General features: G+C 43.4%; 1 protein-coding gene across 15 annotated transcripts in view; it reads left to right on the top strand.

Annotated features, from left to right (window-relative positions):
* The first annotated feature begins 1,177 nt into the window (after positions 1–1,177).
* Positions 1,178–8,833, top strand: part of ENAH (ENAH actin regulator) — a 175,219-nt gene continuing 167,563 nt past the window's right edge. For 13 of the 15 annotated variants that reach the window (XR_005596167.1, XR_005596175.1, XR_005596174.1 and 10 more), the window contains exon 1: positions 1,178–1,506. The gene's annotated coding sequence lies outside the window, so the exon portion shown is untranslated. The remainder of the gene's footprint in view (positions 1,507–8,833) is intronic. The other 2 variants (XM_039530280.1, XM_039530278.1) reach the window with 2 other exon arrangements.

Raw genomic sequence — 8,833 nt, 5'->3', positions numbered from 1 at the left:
CATATTCCTGGAGATTTCATCAGATGACATAATCTTTAATGCCTGGAGACTCCAGGACAACCCCCGAGGGATGGAAACCCTAATAATGACATGTGCAAGACTGGTTCAATCAAATCTGCAGTGTCTAAGGGGGCTTTGCAAAGTCATTTGATTGGGCCCCCTTAGCTGTAAAGAAGACTCTGTAAATGTAATTGTCTGCCCTCCACTTTCCCTAAACCCTTATGCTATGCCAGGGGCGATAGGCAACAATTCCATGGATTTCAGGGAAGAGGGAGTTAAAATTAATTATTCCCTTTCTTAGTTGTGGCTGAGCTAAGCTTGAGTGCACCTCAGGAGTGGTGGAAGTGACCATGTGGACTGATCCAGTCATTGCCTGAGGGCTGCTCTAATTTATATTCAGCTGTAATGGCCCTCTAAGAAGGTAGTGTTGGTCCCCTGACCCTACCCTGCCTCTACCTGGGGCGATTGCAAGAGAAGGAGCTAGAGCTCCCTGGTGGGATGTATATAATCCAGGAACTTCCCATAGTGCCAGTTCACTGGGCTTTATGGCACTTTGCATTGGCAGAGCTGGCATAAAGAGGCCACAGAAGAATCTCCAAGGGGAACTAATGTGTCCACAACTGGCAGAAAAACTCAGCGGTATTCAGGGGAACATGTAGATGCACACTGCAGATTCACAGGGACCAACAGTGTGATGAATTATAATGCATGTGTGTAGGAGAAAAAGTGGAGCATTGATCATTGGATTGCAGGGTAGGTGGGTGAGGGAACAACCAGAGAAATCAATGAATGCAATACACACATGCAGAGAAACCACCACAGTATTCACCAGTAATGAATGCAGTGATGTATAGAAAGGGCTGTAAGAAGATTCAACAGTATATGCAATGCAGTTGTGCAGAGAAATCACCTGGGGTTTGAACAGTAAGCATACGAGGCAGCTATAGAGGAAGAGTACCGAGTGGTCACATACAATACATGAACTTCTGTTTTGCGGAGAAACCACTGGAGGATTCCGCAATACCGCATGGAGTGCTTGTGGGCTCAGGAACCCCACGCTATACACGTGTGCAGAGGGACCACTACTCCCCACTAGGGGTCGCCAAAGCACATTAACCCCGTTTGTTTTTCCCGCACTTGCTTCACATCCCCTCTCTCCCCCCTTTAGAATCCGAACGGAACGCAGACCAGTAGTGGGCGTGGCGTCGCTGCTCCGCCCACCGCGTCCCCTGCGTGCGGCCGTGCCCTCCCCCCGCCAAGCAAGCCGGTGTCTCGAGACGCCCGCGCGCTGGTGCAGGCGCTCCCGTCCCTTCCACTTTCCCCTACTCCGCGAGTTGGTTTGTTCCTCCTCGTTCCCCTCACCCCCGGCTCCCCGCTGTGGTCGGGTCTGGCCCGACCCGGCGGCTGAACGGAGAACTCGCTCGTGCTCAGGGACTCGCTGCCCATTGAAGCGCCGGCTCGAGAGGAGGGGGGAGAGTGGCTCCCCGGCCCGGGCAGCACCATGAGGTGAGCGGCCGCCCCGGGGCTCATCGCCCCACCCCCGCACCGTGGTGTTCGCATGGGGTGCGCTGTGGGGCTCTCCGGTGGGAGGAGGCCCGAGAAGGGGGGCAGCCCGCGGGTCTATGGGGAAGGGGGGGGGGCGTTGTTCCAGGGGCGGGTTTTCCTGCGCCGCTGGCTTGTTGCTCTGTGAAAACACCCTGGGGGCCGTTGGTTCTCAGCCGTTGTGTCTGTTCCCCGGCAGGGGCGTTCGGGCGCCGGCCCGGCTCCGCAGGGATAATGGCCAACCCGCCCGGCGCCTTGGGGAGCCCGCGGGCCGGGCGCGGCTGTCCGTAAATAGAGAGTGTCCCGGTGATTTGTGTGGCGCAAGGGGCCGGCTCGTGAGCTCCTTTTTGGGGGGCTTGAGGCTACTCGCGATCCCGTGTCCAAGGCGGGGAGGGAGAAGCGCTGCCCTTTTATCGGCGTGTGTTGCATTGCTGCAGCTGGGTTTTTCCCGGTGTAATCAATAGAGGCAAAAATCATCATCCCCCCCCCCCCCCAGCAGTGGTGAATCTGTCGTTTGTAGGATTTGTTAGTTCAGATGCAAACATCGAGCCATACATTAGTCATTCCTTTTTTTGGAGTGTGTGTCCATTTGTCTAAGAGACTGAACCTTTTATGTGGTCGTATTTGCTTGGAGACTATTTTCCACCCCCTCCAGCCGTTTCGTGCCTGTTCTGTGTCCATAAGCTCTCTTTGGATTGGTGCAAGACTTCGTGAGAAATGTGACTTGGTAGACTGAATGCTGGTATATTTGGAGATGCGTTATTGTGATCCATATAGGCCTACCCATTAGGTTAAACAGTTATGGGGGAGGGGGTGCTGTAAATTGCCCTTCAAAGGTATTGTCTGTCTTGTAGTTAGATTTGAATCTTCTTTGTGTTAAAGATTAATGATAAGCAGTTGCCAAGTCCTTTAGAACGCAACAGTAAGATTTACATGATATAATCCGCACATTCCTTTGCTGTGACAAAGTGTCAAGTCATAGGAATTCTTCACAAATTTAAGAAGTTTCTATTTTAAACTTAAGGTTTGTGGTTTTTTGTTTTCCCAAGGGCAAATATGCATGCAGGCTTGGCATAGGGAGGGCTTGGTTCTTTTTTTCTTGCATTCTATTCCCGAGATGGCTTTATTGTATCTTGTTTGTAGTTATTTATGCCTTAAATTGGTTTTTAGAGCTGTTTTGTAACTTATGTTAAATCATAACTTTTTTCTCTTATTTGTACAGCTGTTTTTCACAAAGTGGCTAGTTTCTCAACACTTGTAAAATACTCAGTTTATAGTAATTGCATATTTTGTGCATAGTAGTTTTGACTATTTTGATAATTTTAAAAGCCTAGTTTTCTATCTAATTTGCTGCATATTTTAGAGGTGAATTTGTCTAGGCAGTTTTGAGACCATCATTTTACTTAGGCCATGTCTGCATTAAAAAAGGTTTGTTGGTATAACTATACCAACTAGTTGTCCTATTGTAGATGCAGCTCTCTTTTGCCATTATAGCTTGTACTGGTTCAGTGAGTGAAATAAGCTATACTGGCAAAAACATTTGTGTTAGTTTAGAAGTGTTACAAAAAATCATGCCCCAGCAACATTACCAGCAAAAGTTTCCTATGTAGACCTCCCCTTAGGGTGTCTAATTAGAAGTTTGTATAATCGACTTTAAACTGTTTGTATATGTATATAGACTCTAAGCAAAATGTCTTACATGTATGGTAAAATCTGTGTATTTATCTTTAAATACTAAATGGCAACTGTTTTTAAAGAGGGAAATTGTCTGAAATTAAATGTTCATCGTGAATGATTGCTGATATTTTAAAGGAACCTCAAGAATTCTTCAGGAATTGTGTAAATCCAAGTGTTGCCCAAGCATACAAATTATATCAGTGTAACTAAATTGGTTTATTAACTAGTTAAATCAGTGTATTCCCCTTGTGTTGGACAGTGTTAAATTGAATCAGTTTCTCAATCGATTTAGTTAAATGGGTACGACATGTATGTGTAGCCAAGACTTCAGTGAATGTGTTCTCTTAGGGCTTGTGTAAACTAGGATAAAAGGTATTTCTCAAACATGGTAGTTAAAAGGCATTAGTTAACTTGTCTTTACACAGTCTTATAGACAAGTATGTTTTATTTTAAAACATGTTTTCTGATTAAGGTAAACCCTTTGGGGGATGAGAGGGGATGACAGGAGGAGCCTATGCTTCAGTGTGACCAGCTAATAGTCAAACACAACTTAGCAGAGATAGGCCAAGTATTAAAACTTGGAAGCTAACACCTTTTAAAAATATTTTATCATAGTCTAGACAAACGTTTAGATATAAATGATCGTAAACTAAGATGTAGTTCTGAGATGGAGGCTCTCCTACTTTTCTATAGAAAACGAGCTTATAGCTTGATTTATAACAAGCAGACAGAATGTATACAATTGGCACTTTGACAGATATAAAAGGAATGGATGTGCATAATCTTTCCAGTGTACGCTGGTAGAGAAAATTGTTCTGAACTATAACTTCAGTGTACACTTTTGTACTCTCCGGCGTGCGATAAGGCGCATACGGCAAAGTCATCAGAAAACTATTCTCCTTCCATCCCGATTCTGAAGTTATGCTGGACTTGACTTATGAATGGCTGCTGCCATATTTGGGGTAGCTAGGTGGTTAGAAGTTAACATATAGTAGCTTACCAATTTTTCCCTTATTAAATACAGCTTGCTGTAACTGTAACCAAATTCTGAAATCAGTGCAATGTAATAGACAACACAATAGGTTATATATGTAAACATCAACAGTAAATACCAGACCTTGGCAATTAGATTTTGTAGTGGCTTGTTTGTAGCTGTCTGAACATTATATAACAACTATGTAGATCTTTGGTATTGAACACACACTTCAGGTGAATTTTAAATCTTGAATTGCTCAGGAGTAAAGACAAGTGCCTGTAACAAAACAAGTTTTGTTTCAGAAACCTAACTATGCAGTAGGCTTATTTATTTTTTTCCTCCTGTTGGGAAGGTAAACAGTTGATTCTTACATGTCTGTTGCTCTTTTTGCATCGTAACTGACAGAATAGGTGTTGGTCTGACTATAGTGTTATGTGAATGGAGTAATCTCATAATAGGTATCCAGAAATAGGTATACATGACTAGAGATTTCCATAGCCAATTGGAATGCTGAAAAAAGTGGCTGTTAAAATCTTAGTTTAAGAATGTAATAATTTACAGTAATTGTATATCTTGCTAATTGCATGATATACAACTTTTGTTTTGGTGGTGGTGTGACTTATTGTGATATAATAGAATTTTGTTTAAACAACATTCTATTGAGCAGTACTCTGAATATCTGTATCTTAGTGGTTGATGACTGACATCTTTCTACAATTCATGTAGAACAGTAAATGAAATGTTCAAAATTTTCATTTTTAATGTTATTTCCTTCTAATATGTTACTTTGTTTACAAATGTCTGGGTCTGACCATCCCCCTTTATTGTAGGTTATACTACATTTTTTATAGCACTTGAATTTCTAAATGGAAAAGTAACAGATCTGATCTTTTTAGTGAAGTCCATTTCTTAGCAAGTTATATGGTTTCCTCATTCATGCTTTATTTTAACCTTCCAAAATTCTACTTACCTTGGGTAAATTAATTTCTCTCTGGGTAAATATATATATCAGTCATCAAAAGTCAGTCAAGCAGACTTTGGGTCTGGGTAAGTACGTTTTCTTGATATATTAAAGGCCGCATTAAGATATAATTTCATTCACTACTCTATTAATGAAATGGGAAGAAAAAGTAGTTCCAAGCCAATAGTAGCAAAGCTAGCTTCATTAGGATATGGAATTCTTGAGGAATCTCAGGTGTGTCCTAGAGTTACTTCAAAAGGTGACACTACTCGTGACAATAATACATTTATGGTAATTTAAATTAATGTTGGTACAGTGGTCAAGCAGAAAGAGCCAGTAACTCAGGAATGAGAGAATAAGAAGGGTATTACAGCATGTTTTACTGTGTAGGGTAAAATTTCAGAATTGGGCTTTTGTTGTAGCTTTTACTACCTGCATGACACATTACTTATTTGGAATAGAAAATGTAATCTAGTTTTGAAATATTTGACAAAATATTGAAAGTGCATAGCAGTCAGTTAAATCGTACTGTATTGCTGTACATGTTCCCAATCACTAAATTGCTCATTTCTCTAGAGTAAAATTGGAAGTGTAGGCAGATTTTTCAGGTGGGCACAAGAATTCAGTTCAGGTTACTCTCCTTGCTCTAAGTAGACTGAGGCTATGTCTGCACAATGAGCTTGGGGTGTGATTCCCAACTCGTATAAACATACTTGTGTTAGCAAAGTGAGAGCCAGCGCACGTGTAAATAGGAATGTAGCTGCAGTAGCAGAGGCAGCATGCCGAATACAAACCCGCTTGAACCCTGTGGGTACATATTTAGCGTGGCTTACACTACTATTTATACTTACGCTAGCTCTCATCAAGCTAGCACAAGTATGTGTGAGAGCAGGGAATTGCCTCTCTTGCTCCTAGTATAGATGTAGCCTAACAGACACATTGAGTCATCTGTCTGATACTATTGCAGATTTTGTTAGCTAGCGCTTCATTTGTGACAGTTGCAAGTAATTCTTGCACTCTTCCCCCCCCCCCCCCCGACATGGAATCTGACAACTGCTCTCCCCAAAGTCTCTGGATAGTTTAATGAATTATTTTGGTGGTAGACAGAAATAAGCTTTTATTCCACAAGATTATTAAGTAAATGAAATGTGCATCACCCAAAATGCATATTCTTCATAGAAGGCTACTTATGGCCATCTTATCAAGTTATATTGCAGAGATCTAAAAATTACAAATGATATGGGGGGTGGGGGTCCAGGAAGGCATTCTAAAATTCAGCATCGGTCTGGAAGCATGCATGCAGGCTGCTTCCTCCTGATCCTAATGCAAGGCTCTCTATTTTTAAGCAGAGTCAGATAAATTTGTCTTGCTCTTCTCTCTTCCCACTTTGAACTATAGGGCATGTAGGGCCAGATGGTCCTTTATCTACCTCTCCACAAAATGGGAAGAAGTTGTTCATTCAGCACCTATTCACTGTATGCCTACCGGACACACTGAGGTCTGGTTTACACTACAAAGATAGGTTGACAAAAGTTGACTTGTCAGCCTATTTATGCATGTCTGTATAGTCAGATTTGTCTCTGGCTGATGTAAGTACCCTGTTAAGGCAATGCAATAAAACCATCTTCCTGAACAGCATTGAGCCATGGTCGACCTACTGAGGTCAGTGCAGTGCAAGTGTAGATACTGTGTTACCTTTGTCAACCCTAATGATTCTCCAGCTGTCCCAAAATGCCTGGCAGTGACTGCTCTGGTCACAGTTGTGAATTCCACTTCCCAGGGGTCTCAGAAACTGGAATCCACCCCCTCTGTGTTTTTTGAAATGCCTTTTCCTGATTGCCCACTTTGGCGAGCACACCTAGCAGTTCTCCCTTGTTGTGTTCAACTGCCCAACCAACCATGCTGGCTTCGCTCACTAAACATGCTCCTGCCTGGAGTAGACGGTGATCCAGTGATGCATCTGTTTTATCGGTAGCTGCTGCTGTTGTGGCCTTGAGGGGTGCCCCCTCCATACCCACTGAATGGCTGACCCCAGTGAGGAGAGAGAAGACTAGGGAGGATATATTCAGCACCAACATGGCAGATTGCATGGAGAGGGACAGAGAGAATAGGAGAAAATGGAGAAAGATCCATGAATCCCAGCAGGAAAAGGAGAGGAAAAGGAAGATGCACCAGGACATAAAGGGCTTCTCAGGCAGCAAACACAAATAGTGCAGTCTCTGGGTGACCTTACAGGTTCAGTAATCACAGACTTGCCATCTTTTGCCGTCTCTGGAGAATTCCATGGTGGCAGCTCCCCGTACCTTCAACATTCCACATGGCATCATGGGCCACATCTCTACTCCTACAACTTAACTCCAGAGAAGAAACACTGTTCTACAGCTTCATATACACTGGTCTGGGAGGGGCACAGTTGGTATATATGTAGCCAAAATGGACTTCATTTTTGTGGTGAAATGGGCGGAAATGTTTGCTGTTTCTCAATGTTAAAGTTGTTCCATTAATTTAAATTAGAAGTTTGTATTGTCCTTTATTTGCACTGTATTTGTCACTCAAAATTGTTTTTGAAATAGTCCTCTTTATTAGTTCACCACACATACTGCAAAATGCATAGTAGTACTCAAAGCACCCAGTATTTGTTGTTGTACAGCACCACAGAACTCACAGGTTCAACTAAACACCCAGTCCTGTATGTAAATTGACAGCAAGCACCTCATATTCATAGATTGACTAAAAGACACAGTATAATATGTATAAATCTATACCAAGCACTACACAATTCTAACAGCCCCCAAGCCTTCAGGGCCAGAGCACAGTCCAGCACAGCACACTAATGTGGCTGACTGTTAAAGTGCTCTTTCAAAGCATTCTGCAGCTGCATAGGTACACTTTGAGCTCTTTTAATAGCCCTTTTGTCTGTCTGTTCAGATTTAGCAGACAGCAACCCCCCTCCCCACCCTCACCCCTTTGCCTCGCAGATATTATGCAACACACAACAGGCAACTATAACCATTGCGATATTTTTCTTACCAAGATCCAATCTTGTGAATAAACACCACCAGCATCCCTACCAATCTAGCAACTATAATTCTGCACCTGCTGAGCTGGTAGTTGAATCTTCCCTTTTTGCTGTCAGAGTGGTCAGTGTGTGGCTTCATAAGCAAGGGAAGCAGGGAGTAGGCTTGGTCTCTCAGGATCGCTACTGGATGTTGCTGAATGTCTCTGCTTGCAGCTTTGTGAACAGTTCTGTGTTCTTAAAGATGTGAACATCATGCAAGTTCCCTAACCAGCTCTCACTGATCTCAGTGAAGCTTTCCTGGTGATCCACCAATGCTTGCATAATCATATAAAAGGTAGTCCTTTCTGTTGATGGCCTCTATGGCAGGGATGGCCAAATGGTTGCTCACGAGCTGCATGTGGCTCTTTTACATTTAAAGTGTGGCTCATGGAGCACCTCACAGTCTCCTCCCCCAATTCTCCACCTACCAGATTGGAGTGGGAGCTTGGGACCTCTGTATTGCAGTGGGATGGTGGCGTAGGGGCTTCTGTCCAGTGGAAGGTGGGTCTTGGGGCTTCAGCCCTGTGGGGTGCACCTGCCAGGGCTTGGGGCTTCAGCAGAAGTGGGGCTGAAATCTTGAGCCCCCGCAGTTGCACCCCAGCTCTCGAATTTCTGAAGA

The sequence above is a fragment of the Mauremys reevesii genome, linkage group 3 (assembly GCF_016161935.1).
Source record: "Mauremys reevesii isolate NIE-2019 linkage group 3, ASM1616193v1, whole genome shotgun sequence".
In the NCBI taxonomy this organism is placed as follows: domain Eukaryota; kingdom Metazoa; phylum Chordata; order Testudines; family Geoemydidae; genus Mauremys; species Mauremys reevesii.
This window is presented reverse-complemented; position numbering and strand designations above follow the sequence as displayed.